Consider the following 21,072-nt stretch of genomic DNA (forward strand, 5'->3'; position numbering starts at 1 on the left):
CTCACAGAGATCCTCCTGCCTCTGCCTCCAGGGGGCTGGAATTAAAGGCGTGTGCCACCACCATTGTCCAGCTGAAACATTGCTCTTCTCATTTAATCATCACGGCTTCATACCTCAGCAACTAACATATCACCACTATTTCACAACTTAGGAGACCATAACTTTGACCAAAGTCAGAGAACAAAGCACAGAGTCAGGAAACAAGTCCTAATTATATAATCAAAAGGAATAAACTATATTAATGATGCCCCCTGTGATAGTTTGAATGTAATTTGCCCCCATAATCACAGAGAATGGCACTATTAGGAGGTGTGGCTTTGTTGGAATGAGTGTGGCCTTCTTAGAGGAAGTGTGTCTCTGTGGGGGTGGGCTTTGAGGATTCCTATGCTCTGGATACCACCCAGCGTCTCAGTTAACTTTCTGTTGCCTGCAAAATGTAGGACTCTTCAGCTACTACTCCAGCACCACCTCTACCTGTACACCGCCATGCTTCCCATCATGATGATAATGGACTGAACCTCTGAAATTGTAAGCTGCCACCCCAATTAATTGTTTTCTTTTATAAGAGTTGCCATGATCATGGTGTCTCTTCACAGCAATAGAAACCCTAACTAAGACACTCCCAAAAGAAACTTAGCAAGATTTAAATTAGGAAATTCTCTGAGAAGTTAACACAAGTACCTGCTACAGCTACATTCTCTTCCCTCAGCGGTTGGAGTTGGTGACTATGGGATTCATACTTATGCCTCTAACAATCATGATTACCTTTTCTATTTACTTGCACTTCAGCCTTGCGTGTTCTAAATCAGTGAGTTGCTACTCAACTTTAACTCTTTGACATTAATCCATGTAGGAAGCCGGTTCCTGCATTATCCATTACAATAATAGGTGCCTGAAGACACCAAGTTGTAAATTACTTCACAGGCGCTGGGTAATCTCCATTCCTTTGATCTCTGCCTATCCCGTGGCTCATTTTTGCCTGAGGAGCTGAAGCCATTCATAGGGTAACACGTCCCAGGCGGCTGGTCAGCCTATATAAGGGATGGTTTTCTTGGTTTAGTGTCTCCGCTCTGGGAAGCTTATGCTCTTTCACTCTCAAGATGCATTAAAGCTTGTCTGCAGAAGGATCCGAGTGTCCCGTGTATGATTTCTTGCTGGCGAGAAATACAGAGCACACGGGACAAATCCATGCTAATGGTTTGAACTGTTCACTCTTGAAATCCTTCTGTGTTTCTAAGCAGGGATGTGGGAGATTTTTCCTCTAATGGACACGGGGGGGGGAATAAATTACCAAGAAATGTTCTTTCCTTGCATTTCATGGGCCACATTGAGTCAAATGTATTAATTTGGGGTTTGAATTTCATTTAAAGGACCTACTTTTCCTTATAAATTATGCAATGCCAAAAATTATTAAAGAACCAAGGATTTTGGTGGCTTCAAAAGCTAGGTCTTTAACATTGAAAACTATTGCCAGTTCTTTCACACTCAAAAATATAGGTGGTGACCTTAGCAGCCACCAAATGCCAAAAAGTTCATTAGGCCACAACCTTATTTTGTTCAGGTCCAACCTCATTCCTTTCTGACCCTATGGATCTGTGCTAATGTGTCAGGCCAGCCTTGTGTCCCGTGCACTGTACCTTAATACTCTTGGAAGGAAGGTCACAGTGAAGCTGCTCGTCAGAGCAGATCATCTTGAATAAAGAACCCTCCAGGCAACCAGTGAACCACAGGAACACTTACCTCACTGTCAGTGTCCAATTCTCCAGCCAAGATGCAGATGCTGCTGTCATTAATGCACAATATTTGATCTCATTCGAGATGGCCAACAAAAACTTTAAAATTTTTAAAGAATGCAGGTGGGGGTGGGAAGATTTGTCCATTGAGCTTTTGCCAAAAAAAAATATTAACAGACAACATTTAAAAATTTTGGGACTGGTAAATTCTCCCAGTTCTCTCTTTCCCTTTTGTTTTCACATCGCAGCCCTGCCCACTTCAGATCAAAAGCCAGTGCAAATTGCTACCGAGAGCGAGCTATTGTAGTGACGAATAGAAGCGGCAGGAGGCAGGATCCAATTAAATTAAAGTGGTCAGGGAAGAGCTAAGAACATGAAACAAAGTGGACCTGCTCCTTCCCTGCTTTGGCTGCCTCTTACAGATGACCTTTCTCATAGTGTACAGATTTCAAAGTCACTGATGGAAAAAGAAAATGTGACTAAACTCAAGTGCTCGAATTATGAAACATTCCACCTTAGTCATCTGCCTCCCTGCACCCACTTTGATTCTGTTGACAATGCTTCACTTGCAGTGGGTTTTGGAAGCCTGTCTGAATATTTAAAGGGGTGTTAGATTATGAATCATCATCGTGGCAAGATGGAAGTTTCCATTTTCTTCCCTTTCAATTATATTTGAGGGGTTAAAAAAAAAAGTTTTTAGAGATGCTATCTTCCCGTAATGAGAGCAGCCTTTGTAATACCTTTTCTTTTCCCATGTCACTTTTCCTTACTCTTTCTGTAATGAAAGACTAGAGTGAGGCAACTCCTGGCAGGGCCAGGCAATGTAAACAGCTTCCTCATAAATAATGTAAATTGCTGTTTCTTATAATTAATGCCTTTACTGGCTGCAGAGATTCTTTCTGCTCATTCAGAATTCTTTTATATCTTAAGTTATGGCTAGACAAATAATAAATAAGGTTAGTGGGTTTTTTTTTTTCCTGTTAGATATTTAGCTGTTAATCACTTAGGCTGTCTTAAATAGAATGCATGGTCCTTTAAACAAGAAACTACAAAAAAAAAAAAAAAACTCCCTTTCCCACACCACTAACTAATATGTAAACTGAAGTTTTTGTTTCTCGTTTCTTCATGCATTCATTCAGTTACATACACGCATTCCTTTGTGTGCCTGTACAATCTACACATGAGCACACACGCTCCCTACAAGAAGCAGGTGTGTGTGGTCAGCTAGCCAAAAAAAAAAAAAAAAAAAAAAAAAAAAAAAAAAAAAAAAAAAAAGCTGCAATAAGGTCAAAGGATGTTAGAGAAGTCCCGAGATGAAGCTGGGGTCTGGGGAGAGAACAAAGGATTGCCATGGAGATGATGGCTTAACTGTGGACTAGAACTGCCTCTCCTTAGCTTAAAGACCCTCCAACACTGACCTGCCTGTTTCCTTTAGGAACCTTGCACCACGCCACAGCCCTTCAAGATGAGCTTAAAGATGAGTATGACCAAACACTGTGAGCAGCTGGGAGGCATGCTGAAAAATCATTGCTTGGTTTTGTATTTAGTGGAGCCCTTTGGACAGAAAAGCATGCAGACTTCCCCCCATATGACACTTTGACTTTGGATTCTTTTTTCAGCTTTAAATTAGTGTAGAATGCCCATATGACAATTATGATGCTACTTCAAATACAATAGTCACTAAATGGCATTAGATATCCATCACATTGTCAAATGGACTTTGCTGGGGATGAGTTGGTCCAACTATACACCTAAACATGAACGTAAGTGGTCTGACACACCTCATGTTGGTTAAGCTAAGCTATAGTATTTGGTAGGCTAGCAATGTTAAGTTCCTTTTGACCTTTTGGTATCTTCAAGTTACAATGGCCTTACCAAGAGTGAGCCGTAAGTCAAAGCACACATGTATAATGTGGAGATTAAAAGTACAGTGGGTTGGGGAGCTGTTCAGTCAGTAAAGTGCTGAGAACATGAATCCAGACCCCAACACGCAAATCAACACTAGATATGGTCACATGTGACTCTGTATGCTAGTGCTCAGGAGTGGATTCCAATTGCTCACTCACTTGCCAGTTTAGCCAATCAGTGAGAAAACCTGTCTCAAAAGTAAGGTGGCGAACAAGAGAGGAAGGGACTCTGACCTCTATAGGCATGTGTGTGAGCTCTCACACACAGAGAGAGCTCACACTGTGGGACAGGACAGTGTGATCTGAATGTTTAGTTCTTCCACTATATTTAGCCTCGATATGCCTTGTTTAGTTCATCTCTAAGACCTCAGAGTCTGTTTTTCGTTGTTTCTGCCCCCCCACCAGATAAATGACTTACAACATGGAAATCCCATAAAACAGTGCTTTGTAAATATTTGCTAATTAGAATTATTTAGTTGGGAATCATGGAAAGTTCCTGAGCGGAGAAGTACAAGACACAGTTTGTATTTTATATAGTTTAGAAAGGATATTTTTATGGAAGAACAAAAGACAAGAGAGACTGGGGTGAGAATTGTATCTTTTTTTTTTTTTTTTGGTATTTTTGAGACAGGGTTTCTCTGTGGCTTTGGAGACTGTCCTGGAACTAGCTCTTGTAGACCAGGCTGGTCTCAACTCACAGAGATCCGCCTGCCTCTGCCTGCCAAGTGCTGGGATTAAAGGCATGCGCCATCAACAGCTGGCTGAGAATTGTATCTTAAGCTACACAGAGCACCTGAATAATTATAGACAGCCAACAGAGAGATAGATGATGCCAGACTGGAAATATGAGTAAACACTGAGGCAGAATCAGGAGAAAACAAAAACCTAACCACCGAAGCAAAAGGAGATTCAGAGAGTAAGACATAATTTATATAAGAATTACATTATACTATATGTAATTATGAAAGTCGTAAAATCTTAACACTGAACTTATCATCTTAAAAGGGAGCTTATCCTAAAACCTACAGAAGTAAAAGAGAACTACTGCTTAAGTTTAGTGCAGTAATCTAAACCTTTGGTACCCAAATAAAAGAGAAAAACTAAACCACTCACTGAGGAGTGATGTGTGTAATGCCTTGATAAATAGCAACTGCAATCTAGATTAATGGAAAGCCCAAATAGGGGCTGAAGAGATGGCTCAGTGGTTAAGAGCACTGACTGCTCTTCCAGAGGACCTGGGTTCAATTCTCAGCACCCACATGGTGACTCACAACAGTCTGTACTCCCAGTTTTAGGGGACCTGACACCCTCACACAGACATACATACTGGCAAAACACCAACACAATAAAATAAAAATAAATAAATTTTTAAAAAAGAGAGGAAAGCCCAAATAAAGATGTTTTGATGGGGAATGTACTTCTGTTTATGTTTGTCTTATTGGTTGATGAATAAAACACTGATTGGCCAGGCAGGGTGATAGGTAGGACTAGGAGACAAGGAGGATTCTGGGAAGTATAGGCAAAGAGAAGTCATCATGTGATCCCAGGAAGTGATGTAGCTAGGCAGAAACTGCTACTAGCTAACCATAGAGGTCTGGAGGTCTGTACAGATAGACAGGAAGTGACGTAGCTGGGCAGAATCAGAATATAAGCAGGGACAAACAGGAAATCACTCTCTGTGGAGACATTGAACCGTCATCATGTAGCAGGCAAAGGAGTTGCAAGTCTGGTAAACCAAGACCACGTGGAAATACATGGATTTGTAGTCATGGGTTAATAATTAAGTCAGAGCTAGCCAATACGAAACCATAACTAACGGTCAACAGCTTTATAATTAACATAGTATCTGTGTACTCATTTGGGGCTGATTCAGCTGTAGGACCGGGCTGGTGGAAAGAATTCACGTTACAGTGCTTCTTGGATAAAATGAACAGGTTTGTTTAATATTGGATAACAGTGGATAGCTGGATATACAGTAAAGAGATCAGCAACATTACCCACAACATTGAGCTCACAAGTTTCCCAAACCTAAAATCCTCACCAGCAGACACGTAGCTGTAAGTAGTTGCAGCTGTGCATCTTTTAAATCCTTGATGCTTGCACAAATCCCTGCAGTCCTGAGCATGGAGTTGCTTCTTATTCAGCACTGGGGTAGGTGTCAGGCATTGCACTGTGTCTCTCACACATCTGATAGTTCTAACTCCAGAGTTTAGAGTTAAGGTTCTTCTGTATATTATCTCCTTCACCCAGGCTAAACAGTGGAGAATAGGAGACCACTAGTGTATTCAAGATCCACCCTAGCGCCCACTCTATCTGCTTTCAGCCAAAGCCTATTAAATCTGGGATTCTGCCATTCCTGTGGCGTGTGGTCTATTTCTGCTCAAATCTTGTCATTCCCTGCTCAGGTTCTGCTGAAACCCAACCTTGCTTTGCAGCCAGGAGGCAATCAAGTATGTTGGGGAAAACAAGTCTGATCTCGAGAGGCACCTGCTTCAGATGATGTCATTGTATATTTCCCCAAGGGGAGCAGAAGCTGTTGTTGTCTAGCAAGCAGTGAAGGACTACTTAGGCTCGGCCTGGGAGGCTCAGAGGAATTTAGGAATTCAGAATTCTCAGACTGTGTCTCTAGGCCCCACTTTTGGAATACCTGCTGTATAATCAGATCCTAGGTACCACTTTCGGCAAACTCAAACCTGCATTTGCCTCAAACTGTAATAGACACACTGTCTCTTTTGAAACTACTTTAAATTGTCATCTGCCCCAGGGGCAATTAGGTCCCTGTGACTCTCAGGTAGATGAGCAATCCAAATCTAAAATCCCATCTTGACTCCTTTGATTAATCCCACATTCCTACCGTGTTAATTTAAGGTTACCTAAAAAGATGAATCTGAAGAAAAGGCTCATGGGAGGCTTTATTTCTGGTGTGGTTCTACTGAAACTGGACTGAGGGAACTGGAAGCAAGACAGGAATGGATGTAAACAAAATCCAGTCCCAACCAGTGAATCCTGAAGACACAATCAGTTGCTCAGCCTTAGGCTATACCCACCAACTACATGCTATATCTTAGAATATGCAAAGAATAGACAGAAAGTATACATACTGTCTTCCTCCTGGTCAAGACTCATTGCTATGCTTCTAACTTGGATCGCCTGGCTCCTTAGGCAGCTGTTTGTAATATGATGTGTTTGATCTTAATTCAAAAGCAATGAAAGGAACCCAAAATGCCAGACAATGGCTTCAGGTAATAGGGGCTGTCACTACAACAGCTGTTAAAATATGGAGACAAGAAGGGGCAACTAAGTGTGAAGACTGATTCAGAATGTTGGCTTCCCTAAGGGAAAACTGCCAGCGGTAGAGACTCCATGAAGATAGGAAGAGAGGTGAGGTGGGAAATCCAAAGTAGAGCCTGAGGTCTGTCTACTATACACCATCATTTAATGCTAATAGGCAGAGCAGTGAGAGCCAAAGAGCCTAGCTTCCTAAAGCTGTGATGCCACACACAAATAACTATGTAACAAAAACAAACAACCTGTTTTGATGTGTTAGAAATGTCGTTTTTTTGAGATCAGCTTTGGCTCATGAGAGGCACACATGTGTAAGTATATGAGGGAATATACAATGTGTTTGTTGCTAGAATTAAATGTTAGTAATAGTAAAGTATTAGAAACCTTCTAGCTAGACTAGGTTGACTCCAGATGGGATCCCTTACCCATGAGGAGGGGTGGACTGGGATGGATTAAGAGGGAGGTGGAGGGTGGGAGGAGGGGTGGGAGGGAGAGATGTGGTTGGAATGTAAAATGAAATTTAAAAATGGAAACAAATAAAAAAGATTCAAGATAAAAAGAAAAAGAAAAAAACCTTCTGGCTATGTTGATGATGTTTTTTCTATCTAGGTTTTCATGGGATTAAATATGAGCTAGTAGCCTAAAGGAGTATGGTGGGTCTTTATGTTTTGACATGAAAAGATTTTTAGGGCTTTCTTTAAAAAAGGAAAAAGAGACAAACATGGTATTACTCATATGTGGATTTTAGACATAGAGTAAAGGATATTACCAACCTACAATCCACACTGCCAGAGAAGCTAGGCAACAAGGAGGACCCTAAGAGAGACATGGTCCCCTGGAGAAGGGGAAAGGGACAAAATCTCCTGAGAAAATTGGGAGCATGGGAGGAGGGGGAGCTACGAGAATAAGAAGGGGAGAAGAGGAGGGGTGAGGAAGACATGAGCAAGCAGAAAGGTTGAGTCAGGGGAAGAATAGAAGAAAACAAGAATGGAGAAACCATAATAGAGGGAGACATTTTAGGTTTACAGAGAAATCAGGCACTAGGGAAATGTCTGGAGATCTACAAAGATGAGACCAGCTAACAATCTAAGCAACAGAAGAGAGGCTACCTTAAATGCCCTCCCCTGATAATGAGATTTATAACTGACTTATATGACATCCTATAACCTTCATCCAGCAGCTGGTGGAAGTAGAAACAGACACCCACAACTAATCACTGAACTGAACTGGAATCCAGGTGCAGACCAGTGATGAGCAAAGGGGTCCAGACCAGGTTGGTGAAACCTACAGAAACAGCTGACCTGAACAACGGGGAGCTCTTGGTCCCAGACTGATAGCTGGGATACCAGCATGGGACTGATCCAGACCCCAGAAACGTGGGTTTCAGTGAGGAGACCTTGGAAATATACAGGACCTCCTGTAGTAGTTCAGTACTTATCCCTAGCATAAGTGTGGACTTTGGGAGCCCATTCCACATAGAGGGATACTCCCTGAGCCAAGACACTTGGGGGTGGGCCTAGGACCTATCCTAAAGGATGTGATAGACACTGATGACCCGCTATGGAAGGCCTCACCCCCTGGGGAGCAGAAAGGATATGTGATAGGTAGAGTTTTAGTTGGGGGGGTAGGGGCGGGAGAGGGAACTGGGATTGACATGTAAAACAGTCTTGTTTCTAATTCAAATAAAATAAAAAAGGAAAAAGGATGCTGTGAAAAATGTGTTAATATGTATTTATAAGGAATGCCATGGGACTGGAGCCCTGTTAACACAGTTCAGAGTCAGGTGGAGGTGGCACAGGCCTTGATTCCAGCACTTGGGAGGAAGAGGCAGGTGGATCCCTGGGTCAGAGGCTTGTATGCTCTACAGAATGAGTTCCAGGACAGCCAGGACAGTTTCACAGAGAAACCCTGTCTCGGAAAAAAAAAAAAAAAAAGACAGAAAAGGTGGTAAAAAGGGGGAAGAAGGGGGGAAAAAAAGAACATAGTTCAGTTTTAGGAATCTGATACTTTTTCTTTTTTTCCTTTTGGCTTCCAGACACCATGTACAAGTATAGTACATAGACAAACCTATCAAAACAAACAAACAAAAAATTTTAAAGTCCCATAAAGTAAAACTATAATATCTGTGCTTATGTGTACATGTTTGTATATTTTACATATGTCATGAGCAAGAAGAGAGACACAGAATGAGAATGAAAATAAAAGTATTGAGCTCTAAGAAAGATCACTCAGTAAATTATTAAAAATAGCCACACATGGGAGGTGAGAAATCAAAGACAACTTTAAAGTTGTCACTGTCCTTTTCATTCATTTAACAACTGTCTTGTATTTATTGTTCAAATAAAAGTTTATTTAAAATTCAAAAGTTAAGGGGGTAGGAGAAATGGCTCAGTGGCTCCTGCAGAGGACTGAGGTTTGGTTCCCAGCCCCTACATGGCAGCTCTTAACCATCAATCACTTCAGTGCCCAATGGATGACATGGCATTCTCTTCTGACCTTGCCTGGCACCAGGCATGTACACGATATACATTTCCACAGGCAAAACACTCACATACACAAAATAAAGTAAATCTAAAAAGTCCCCTAGAAGTTAAGTTATAAGGCATTGGAAAGTCAGTTGGCTCCTTCCAGGAAGTTGAGACTACAGTGAACCTTCCTTCTGCATTCTTTTTTGTACAGTGCAGGTTTAGTCATATTGCATTGTGTGTATGTGTGTTTTGGGGTGGGGGACACAATACACTTTTACCTAAAGCATACAGATGCAGGTACAGAACACCAATACCACCAACCTAAAACCAAGACATTCCTAAGGAGACAAAATATACACTAACTGTTGTTTCTGTGTGTTTAGAAGCCTATTTCAGAACTAGCTGCTCTTTGCTCTGTTTACTAACTCTCAGAGGACAGAGAGTATTTTCAGTCATTCCTGCACTTTTAGACTGAGCACCAAGACTTAGGGTCTACGTGAAGCTTCAGAATAGGGCATTTCTTATGTTCTAGCACGCCTTGACATTCTTCCCCTCGCCAGTTCTCATCCTTGAACTTAGAGATGAAAACTCACAGTTTAGGAAAGAGTACGGAGGGAAAGGAAAGGCACAAAGGCACGATGCAATCCAGGACTCCAACATATTCAGAGAAAAAGCTTAAGCAGGGTGTGGAGTGGAAGGATGCTGGCAGACAAGGGAAGGGTCTCCAAATTCAGTCTGTCATATAATATTGCATTCAAAGAACTGAATTATTCATTTGGCTTCCTGATCAGCCAGTGTAACAACCATGTGTACACAGGATCTATGTAGTAGCATGAAAGCCCTTTGGGTATATTCCCCCATAGTGCTATAGATGGGTCCTATCGTAGATCTATTTTAGTGTTTTAAGAAGCCTTCACACAGATCTCCACAGTGGTTGCACCAGTTAACACTCCCCACTGTGGTAGTTTGAAAGTAATTGGCCCACATAAGCCTATAGGAAATGGCATTATTAGGAGGTGTGGCTTTTTTGGAGTAGGTGTGGCCTCATTGGAGGAAGTGTGTCATTGTGGGGGAGAGCTTTATGGAGGGTCTCTTTTGCTCAAGCTTCACTCAGTGTGATGCTCAGTCCTCTTCCTGTTGCCTGCAAGATACAGAACTCTCAGCTACCTCCCCAGCACCATGTGTGCCTGTGTGCCACCATGTCCCACCATGATGATAATGGACTGAACGCCTGAAATTTTAAGCTGCCATCTCAATTAAATGCTGTCCTTTATCAGAGTTGCCAAGGTCATGGTGTCTCTTCACATCAATAAAAACCCTGAGACTCCCACCAACAGTGAATAAATAAGGTTTCCTCTTCCTACATCTGTTACCAATTCTTTTGTAAATGACTGCCACTCTGACTGACTAGTGGTTTTAATTAGTATTTCTCAGAAGGCTAAGGATGTTGAAGACTTTTAAAAATATTTATTGGTCAATTATACTTCTTTTGGTAATTGTATATTCTGGTCACTTGCCCATTTATTGATATTTGGTCTTGGGTGTGGGGTGTATTTTTTTTGCAGTTCTCTATGTATTGTTGATATTAATCAAATTGTAGCACAGATTTTTCCCCATCCTGTAGGTTTTCTGTTCACTCTGTTTCTTTTGCTCTCTTCACAATAGCAAGGAATGAGAATCAGCTGAGATGGTCATCAACAGACGAATTGGCAATGAAAATGAGGTACACACACAATGGAATTTTATCCAGTTGTAAAGGAAAATGGACAGAATTAAAAAAAAAAACCATCAAGTGAGGCATCCCAGACTCACAAAGACAAATACAGCATGTCCTCTCTTGTGGGTGGATCTTAATTTCTAAAAGTTAAATATGAGTGTTTAAATGGGAGAAAGTACAGGGAAAAGTCAGGAAACTAGAAAGACTCATGAGATACAGAATAACAGGCTTTAAGGGAGCATGTTTGGGATGCAACAGAACACCAATTATGAAGAGGAAGGGGGCATTAGTGAGAGAGGAAGTATACATCAGGTAATGGGGGGGACAACGGGCAGGGATGCCATCTAGAGGGGATGTATACATTTTTTGTCATTATTTCCTCAGAACTGTATTTAAATAATATTTACATTGTATTAGGCTATTGTAGAATAATCTTTTTGTACACTGTGAAGATGTGTCACTCTGATTGGTTTACTAAAAAGCTGAAAGACCAGTAGCTATGCAGGATTTCCAGGCACAGAGAACATTGGAAAGAAGAAGAGTTAATTTTAGTTATAAGAGCTAGTTAGAAACAAGCCTAAGCTATTGGCCAAACCTTCATAATTAATAATAATAACTCTACAAAGCCCCACAGATTTAACAAGCCCATCCTTCTCCTACATTCCCTTAGTACAGCCAACCAACAGTGACCAGTACATGCTCTTTGTTCTTCAACTCCTCCCCTAAAGCTCAGAGTTTTTCCACAATTTGTTTCCACATTACTGAAGGTGATAGCTCTACCAAATAATTCATCACAAGATACAGGAGTTGCCATCTCCATAGGTTCCTAGCGCTCTCTTCACATCCCACTGTCATCTCTGTAGTACATGTTTTAAGATATTCTGTGGCAGTATTCAATTCTTAGATAAAAACACTATGAGTCTCCTTTAGCTATATCAAGGCAGGGTAGCAAATAATCCTGTGACCTTTGCTTAGAAGGACAACCTGATTCCCTGTTTACATCTGTGCCCTGAGTCTCTGCTCTACACATGATTTTCACTGCAGGCCCCAAGCTAAAGGAACAAGTCACACGTGTGACACTTTGAGGTTCACAACAGAAGAGGAAAGCTGACAAAAAACCAATTAATTAGTAGAGTTTTGTTTTGTTTTGAAACAGGATTTCATTGTTTAGCCCTGGTTGGCCTGGAACTCACTTTGTAGACCAGGCTGGCTTTCAACTCACAGAGACCCACTGGCCTTGGCCTTTGGAAAGCTGGGATTAAAGGCCACCACACTGGGCCCATTCATTAGATCTTAATGCCTTATCTCGGAAGTGGAATCCACCACTTCCACTCACAGTTCCTTCTCTATAGCGACTCTCACAGGGTCACAGTTGCACTCAAGGGGCCAGGAAGCATACCTCCCTAAGGGAGGGAGGGGTAACCACATTTTGAATCTAATGAAGGTGTTTAAATTTAACACAATGCAAACACAACACTCATCTTTGTCCAACGTATTTTGGTCCCCCCGCCCCCATCATAGAAAACAATTGATGATATTAGTAGGACCACAAGAATTCTCATAATAAAAGGTTGATGTGGCAACAGGTAGGAAGGATGAGCTCAGAGGAGAGTTTTGAAGCTGTATCTTCTAGGCAATCATGTGGGTTTTATTGACATTGTATACTGATTTGTTACATTGATGGATTTGATCAACATAATGAAGTAGCTAAAGTCCCCTCATCTTGCCCCTGATCCTGTCACTGGGAGTCACTATTATGTAGTCACTAAACAAGAAGCTAAGTCTCACTGAGTCCTTCTATCCCATTTCTTATACATTGTCCCAGTATCTACATCTGTAATGTTCCTTAAGGCAGTCGCCAGCCATAGTGACTGCTGAGCACTCAGATGACCAGGCTATTGGTTTATCTGCACAGTGGTCTCAGAGAAGATTACTTGTGGTCACTTTACACTGAGATGTACTGTATGTATAAAATACATGACAAACTTTAAAGGTTTTACTAAAAGTCATGTTTAACAAACATTTTTGCAGTGATGCCTTTTTGAAATGATAATATTTTGCATATGTTATGGGACTGATCCAGCCCCCCTAAACGTGGGTGTCAGTGAAGAGGCCTGGGAAGATATGGGACCTCTGGTAGTAGGCCAGTATTTATCCCGGCATATCAATGGACTTTGTCAGCCCAGTCCACATGGAGGGATGTTCTCTGAGCCTGGACACATGAGGGAGGGCCTAGGCCCTGCCCTAGATGATGTGACAGACTTTGGTGATCCTCCGTGGAGGGCCTCACCCTCCCTGAGCAATAAAGGCAGGATGGGGTGAGAGGGCTGGTGGGGGTGAGGGAGGAGGGGAGGGAGAGGGCGCTGAGATTGACATGTGAAGCAGGCTTGCTTCTAATTTAAATAAAAATAACTAAATAAATTGCAAAAAATAACACATTATCAAAGTTAATTCCATTTGCTTACTTTTAATTTTTTAAAGCAGCCACTAGACCACATATTTCTACAGCTCAACACTACTCTAGGCTGCTTTCTCTATTTTTATAGTACCAGTCATAGGCCAGGCCTTTCATGACACAGTTCTATAGATTCATCCCTGGTAATTCAGACCCCCTAGTTTAGACCTGGGTCTTTGTCTCCCTGAGACTTTACCAAGGATCTAAGGATATGGACATACTTAATTTTAAGGGAGTTTTCATGTCCTCCACTTTTATATTTCCCATGTTTCACTGCTTTCAATTTACCCACAGTCAAATTTCTCTCCTCTGTTCCCCATTCACCATTGTTCTTATTCTCTTGAAAAGACAAAGGCATCTAAGATCTTACTGTGAGTCATCGATGAAACAATTAAAAATTCCTGTAAGCAAGCAACATAATAGGCTTCCTGTCCATTGGGATATGTTGCTAGTATAATATTCACAACATGTTACACATTTGCTATTAAATATATAAGATCACTTTTCAGTTTCACTGTGCAGGGGCTTCAGCAAATTTTCTATTATGTAAGCTTTATCTTCCAATGAATTTTAAAAGGTTTTAATGAAGGGAGATGCAGGTAATTTTATCTGTTCATTATGATTGTGGTATTCTTTGACAAGCCTTGTCTCCTTTTAGGTGTCAAAAAAAATTGTTTTATCCCCCTCCTCAAACCATGGATGTGCTTATTTCTAAGTATTGCAGAAAGGGCACTTTTAAGCGGTGTTTTGGTAGGAAGAAAAAAAGGGAAATAGAAGGAATAAATACTAAGACTGAATTATTAAACTCTTAAGTAAGCAAATATGCATACCCTGTTTGTTTGAATTAACACTTGCTGCCTATTGGATCTTGATTATGATTGTCATAGGCTGTCACTAAATTTATTCTCCAGATCACACCAGGATGGTTGCAAGGACTACAGGAACATAACAATGTGGGCTCCTGAACTCAAAACTGGGCGACCAACTCAGTACATGGAAGGCATGGAACTTAAAAATTTCAGTTACCCTCTCTGTGAATCTATTTTTTGTATCTGTAAACTGCAGATAATAGGAAATCCACCATATAGATATATCTTAGTGGGATTTTTTTTGTTGTTGTTTTTGTTTTGTTTTGTTTTGTTTTCTGCTGTGATGAAACCCTATGACCAAAAGCCACTTGTGCAGGAAAGGATTTATTTGGTGTATTCACTTCCACCTTGTCTGTCACTGAAGGAAGTTAGGGTATGAACTCAAGCAGGTCAGGATCCGGGAGGCAGGAGCTGATGCAGAGACCATGGAGGAGTGCTGCTTACTGGCTTGTTCGACCAGCTTTCTTATAAAACCCAGGACCACCAGGCCAGGGTTGGCTCCACCCACAATGGTCTGGACCCTCCCACATCAATCACTAATTAAGAAAATGCCCTACAGCTGGGTCTCATGGAGGCAATTTTGTTTTAATTGAGGATCTCTCCTTTCAGATGACTCTAGCTTGTGTCAAGCTCACATAAAACTAGCCAGCACAATTGATCCCTTGTGAACTTGACACACAAATACACCACTGTTAAGACACAGTCTTTTCTCGTTCATCCCCAAGATCACACATTAGTATCAACATCACAATATAAAACATTTTAAAACTAAAAATGTTTCACAAGTCTTACAAACCCAAATACTTTAAAACTCACTCTTTTAAAATCCAAAGTCTCTCAACTATGAGCTCCTATAAAATAAAAAAAAATAATAAGTTAAATACTTTCTTTCAAGAGGGACTAACCAAGACACAGTCGCAATTTGAACAAAGTAAAACCAAATTCTCCAACTGTGTAAATACCTCAGTGTCTAATGACTGGGATCTGGTCACGATCTTCGAGACTCCTCCAAAGGGCTTGGGTCACTTCTCCAGTTCCACTCTCTGTAGCCCATACAGATTGTCTTCTAAGCTCTGGCTGCCTCTACTCCACAGCAGCTGCTGTTCTTGGCAATTGTCCCATAGTACTGGCATTTCCAAAATGCTAGGGTCTCTGTTCCAACGGGGTGGCACTTTACCTTCCTGGACTCTCTTCAGGGCCTTCAGCCCTGCCATCAGTGCCAAGTCTCCACTGCTCTCTGTGATCCCATTCAAAACCAATACCACCTGGGTGACTACACTACCAAGTTCAGCTGCCTGAACAAGGTACAACCTTGATCACCTCTGAAACACAGCTTCTGTGTGCTGGCTATGGGGAAACACTTCCCAGAAGATCTCACCTCAACAATGCTGGTCTCTTTGTAATAACTTCTAATTTCTCAGCTCCAGACAACCAGCATTTGTCAGCCCCAGATGACCAGAACTACAGAGTCTTAATAGCAAATGGCAAAATAGCAAAAGACCAATTGAGTCTTTCCTCCCAACTTCACAAGGCATGCCTCTATCACCTGCACTGCTCAGTTTGGTCTTCTAAGCTCCCACACAATAGCTCATCAAGCTTTAAACACTCAATGGCTTTTCTAGCCCAGAGTTCCAAAGTCCTTCCACAATGCTCCCCAAAATACATGGTCAGGTCTGTCACAGCAATATCCCACAATACTGCTACCAATTCATTCCGTGGTGGTGCACACCTTTAACCCCAACACTCAGGAGGCAGAGGCAGGTAGATCTCCATGAGTTTGAGGCCAGCTGAAGGACAGCAAGGGCTGCACAGAGAAACTCTGTCTTGAAAAAAACAAACAAGAAAAGAAGAAGAAGAGGAGGAGGAGAAAGGAAGGAAGGAAGGAAGGAAGGAAGGAATTTCTTTCTTTTCTGAAAGAAAGAAAGAAAGAAAGAAAGAAAGAAAGAAAGAAAGAAAGAAAATAAAATGCCTTACAGCCAGATCTTATGGCGTCTTTTTCTCAATTGAGGTTCCCTTCTTTCAGAGGACTCTAGATTGTGGATTGTGTCAAGTTGACATAAGACTAACCAGCACAAGATAGGTGCAAGAATTAAGTTAATTAAAATAATTAGACTGCCTAGAGTGATGTTTGACACAAAGCAAGCACTAAGGAAGAAAGTGAACAGGAAAATAAGAAATGACCTGGGTATGTCTTGCACACCAGTCACCTCAGCCCTTGGGAAGCTGAGACAAGAAGAGCATCATGGGTTCTGATACAGCCTGGGGTACACCGTAAAACCCTACAGAAAGGAAGAAAAACCGAAGGAGGAAAAAGCATGGAGAGGGAGAAAAGGAGGGAAGAGGAACGAAGAGGAAAAATAATTTCAAAATAAGTATCATGGTCAGTGCAACCCTTTCAATACTTCAGAACTTCCTCTGTGTGGTGGGTTGAAAGAAAGTGACCCCCCCTCAAAGGGAGTGACACTATAAGGAGGCGTGGCTTTGATGGAGTAAGTGTGCCTTATTGGAGGAAGTGCATCACTAAGGGTGGGCTTTGAGGTTTCAGAAGCTAAAGCCAGGTCCACTGTCTCTCTTCCTGCTGCCTATGGATCAGGATATAGAACTCCCAGCTCCCACTCCAGCACCATATCTACCTGCATGCCACCATGCTTCTCACCGTGACAATAATGGACCAAACCTCTGAAACTGTAAGCCAGCTCCAATTAAATGCTTTCTTTTATAAGAGTTGAAGTGGCCATGGTGTCTCATCACAGCAATAGAAACCCTAAAACACCCTGCTACCCAGAAAATCTTCAAGATTATATATCAGGCTTCTAGTTTTAGCCACTAATCTGTTTCCTGTGTTTTTAAAGGACAAATGAAGACTGACGTTAAACTATCCAAGCCCAGAAGCTGTAACACCTTTACTTCCTGGAGTCTCCCAGTGACCAGAAGTACAAGGACATGGAGCTCTGATGAACTGATTGGCATCTGTGAAATTCTAGCCAAGTTACACAACTCTCTATGCCTCAGTTTACTTGTCAGTGAAAGAAAGGGAAGGTGCCAGACACACACCTGCTTGTCTGCAAGTCCCTCTTCAGTTCCTTGAGTTTCCTGTTGTCACTAATGAGAACTGGGAAGAAATTTACAGAGAAGCGGGGCTCTCTTCCTGCTCATAAGAGCCTTGGGCACTACTTCCCTCAGCCCAGACTCCCATGTGACACTGGATGCTGCCCCACTGGGCAAGCCCTTCACATTTCAGCTTTGAAAGTGTGACTCCTGGGCTCCCTCTGCCATCTAACCTGTTGTTACTCTCATGAATGTATGGGTTGTCTCACTGCCTCCTACTTAATTTTATAGCCCTCCAATTACATGTATAAAATTCCTGTTCTTCTATTTAAGATACCTTATTGATGTCTTAATTATATATGTGGGTGTATAATTATTCTTAGTTATATAATCTTAAATGTGAACGGGCTGGAATTGGTGATCACCCCTATAATCTTGGCACTTGGGAGGTCAAGACAGGAAGATCAGAAGTTAGAGACCATCCTGAGCTGCATAGCAAGTTCAAGGCTAGCTTGGGCTACATTAAATAAATAAATAAATAAATAAATAAATACACTGAAATGTGTGAATGGCTGATGGAACCCAAAACATAGTCTCATATATTTTAGGTGAAATTCCAAAGACAAGACACATTAATATTAATAAGAACAAACAGAAAAAGAACTTCTCTGTCTAAAAATTTCTTTAAAAAAGGAATGAGTAAGGCGAATAGTAGAAAGATGATGAATATACCAAAGAAAGCCAGTTTACTGTACCCAACACCAGAGAAGCAACTGCAACTCTCATGTTCAACCCCACTGGCAAAGACCAAATGAAAACCTGAATTTTTCCCTCTTATCAGGGTGTGAAAGGTGCCTAATCCGCCTGCATATACAACTTACCATCTGTCCTCACCTACAGGTAAGGAGAGTATCTCTTCCTCCTGGCTGCTGTGGTGTCATTGGAGGCCTGGTGGAAGATTGAAACTCTCATCACCAATGTCCTACAGTGTTAGCACATAGAAGCTGTGACAAGTTATTCCTGCTTCCAAAGTCCTGGTAGTGTCAACAGACTTGGCGACATCCACGTTGAGCAGTAAGAAGGAACTTCCCTCTTCACTAAATGACAGCTGGGGCACTTGGACTTCACTCCATTCGGCATAAGTGAGGTGACACCCCTCTCCTTTGTCACAGCAGTATCAGAGGAGGCTGCTGAAGCAGAAGAGTTAAAGGCCATCTAGAGTCTCATAATAATAATCAAATGCCCAGGCTACATTCAAAATATCACTTGTAGCAGTATCATTTATTCCCAGATTCAAAAGCAAACAATAAGCATTGACCTTGATTCCTGACATAAGCAACATAACAGAGAAAGGGTTTATTTGGGCTCTTGATTTCAGAGGACACAACCCATCATGGAGGAGAAGCTATGGCAGAGCTTAGAGGGGTGGAAGCGTGTGGTGAAGACTCCTCCCATCAAGAGAGATCAGGCAGCAGAAAGCGCTGGCTACAACCAGGGCCCAGGCTAGAACCTTCAAAGTCTCCCCTCCTGTGCCCTCCAGTGTGCAACCAGCACTCTCTTACTAAAAGTTCCATCACCTCCTAAAACAGTGTGGACACCCAAGAAACATCACTCAAAACGTGGCTTTGTAGTGGGCATTTCAGATTAAACTATGTTAAAATTCTGGGACAAGAATTTCAAGTCAGGGGCTGAGGAGAGGGCTCAATCAGTTAAAGTGCTGCTTGTAGAAGTGTGAGGGCCTGAGCTCAGACCCCCAGAGCTCATGTAAGAAGTCAGGAATGGTCTCCTACAGCTGTAACTACAGGGCTATGGGGGGACAGACACAGGGTGGCTGGTACTTCCTGGCCAGCCAGCCTTGCTGAAAAACAGTGAGCTCCAGGGTTAGTGAGAGACCCTGTGTTCTAGTTAGCTCCTCTCCCACTGTGATAAAACACTGAATAAAAGCAAGTTGAGGGAGGGAAGGGTTTATTTGGCTTTCAGTTTATAGTCCATCACTGAGAGGAGACTGGGTGGGAACCTGGAGGCAGGAACAAAAGCAGAGATCCCAGAGGCCCATTGCTTACAGACTCACATTCAGCCATCTTACTTATACAGCCCAGACCCACCTGCTTATGAATGGCATTGCCCAGCATGGTCTGGGCCCTCCTAGTCAATAAGCCATCAAGAAAATGCTTCGCAGACATGTAATGGGTGAATTACCAACACCAAGTCAGGTAAAGGTATTAGGATAATCATTAAGGAGATGCCTTACTTACAGAGCAACCTAGCCAGCGGGCAGGGAACAGAGTAAGTAGAGCAAGCTGATGATGAAAGGGAAGAAAGGGTTCTCCGAGTGTATGCCCCTCACTCTTAAACCTCCCTCACGTCACCCTGACCACACCCACTAGGCACACCTGTAGCCAGCCTTGAGCAGGTGTGGTTACTGTGTCCCCTACAGACATGCCAAAGGCAATTAATTGCTCAGTGTAGGGTTTCCTTTTCCAGGTATGTCAGACCGAGTACTGAAGCTACCTCTGACAACCTATGTCAAGTGAAAGAGGAGGACTCCTTACATCTTCCTCTGTTCTTAGGACACGCATGCACGGGCACATGCACCCTACACTCGTCTTCACACATAAAACACATACACACATGAATTTTAAGTCAGTGATCATAAAAATGGTTTCATGAGCAACTTAATTCATACCTTAAACAAATGAGCTAGGAAGTCTTATTAAAGAAATAGAGTATATAAAGAAAACTTACATGAAATTTTTAGTTAAAAGTCACCATGGCAGGCATGGTGGTGCATGCCTGTAATCCTAGCATGTGGAGGCATAAGGCAGGAGGATGGTAAATTTGAGTTTAGCACATGCCAAGACATCTTGCAATGCACAGTGAAATCCTGTCTTAACTGCCCTCACATAGTTAAAACCAAAACAATAAAACAAAAACAAAAGCAGCAACCGAAAGAACTTAGTGAATGTTATCATCATTTGCTTCTCTGTTTCTGTGATAAAACACTGACCAAAAGCAAACTTGGGGAGATAAGGGCTCACTTGCTTTGTGTATCTGGGTCACATTGTGTCATTGAGAAAAGCCAAGGCAGGAGCCAAAGCAGAAACCATGAAGGAACACTGCTTACTGGCCTGCTCCTCATGGCTCACTCAGGCTGCTTTTTTTTTTTTTTTATGTGACTCAGGATTACCTACCCAGACAGACATGTACTGCCCAGACAAACATGGCACCACCCAGAATGGGCTGGGGCCTCCCACATCATCATCATCAACAACAACAATAATAGTAATAATAATATCCCCTAGTTTACCTCAGGACCATCTGATGGAGGTATTTTTCCATTGAGGTTCCCTCACCCAGATGACCCCAGCACGTGTCAAGTTGACCAAAACCTAACTAACACAAATAGTATCAATAGTAGGATGCAGAAGGAAGATTCAAGAACTATATGAGGCTATACAATGTTACTTAAGTATATTTGAAAAATAATTGGTGATAATACCAGATTTCCAATCAAAATTGAGAAGGAAGCAGTAAAAGAGATTCCAAAAGTTGAATAAAATAATAGAAAATTATTATCCTTTCCAGAAATT

At 41.8% G+C, this 21,072-nt stretch overlaps 1 protein-coding gene across 1 annotated transcript in view; it reads right to left on the reverse strand.

The window, feature by feature from the left end:
- Cfap54 (cilia and flagella associated protein 54) overlaps nt 1–1,856 on the reverse strand; it is a 293,678-nt gene extending 291,822 nt beyond the window's left edge. Inside the window, 1 exon segment of the mRNA XM_035451711.1 lies at nt 1,741–1,856. The gene's annotated coding sequence lies outside the window, so the exon portion shown is untranslated.
- Between the last annotated feature and the right edge of the window lie 19,216 nt (nt 1,857–21,072).

This window comes from Cricetulus griseus (assembly GCF_003668045.3).
Source record: "Cricetulus griseus strain 17A/GY chromosome 1 unlocalized genomic scaffold, alternate assembly CriGri-PICRH-1.0 chr1_0, whole genome shotgun sequence".
Classification (NCBI taxonomy): Eukaryota; Metazoa; Chordata; class Mammalia; order Rodentia; family Cricetidae; genus Cricetulus; species Cricetulus griseus.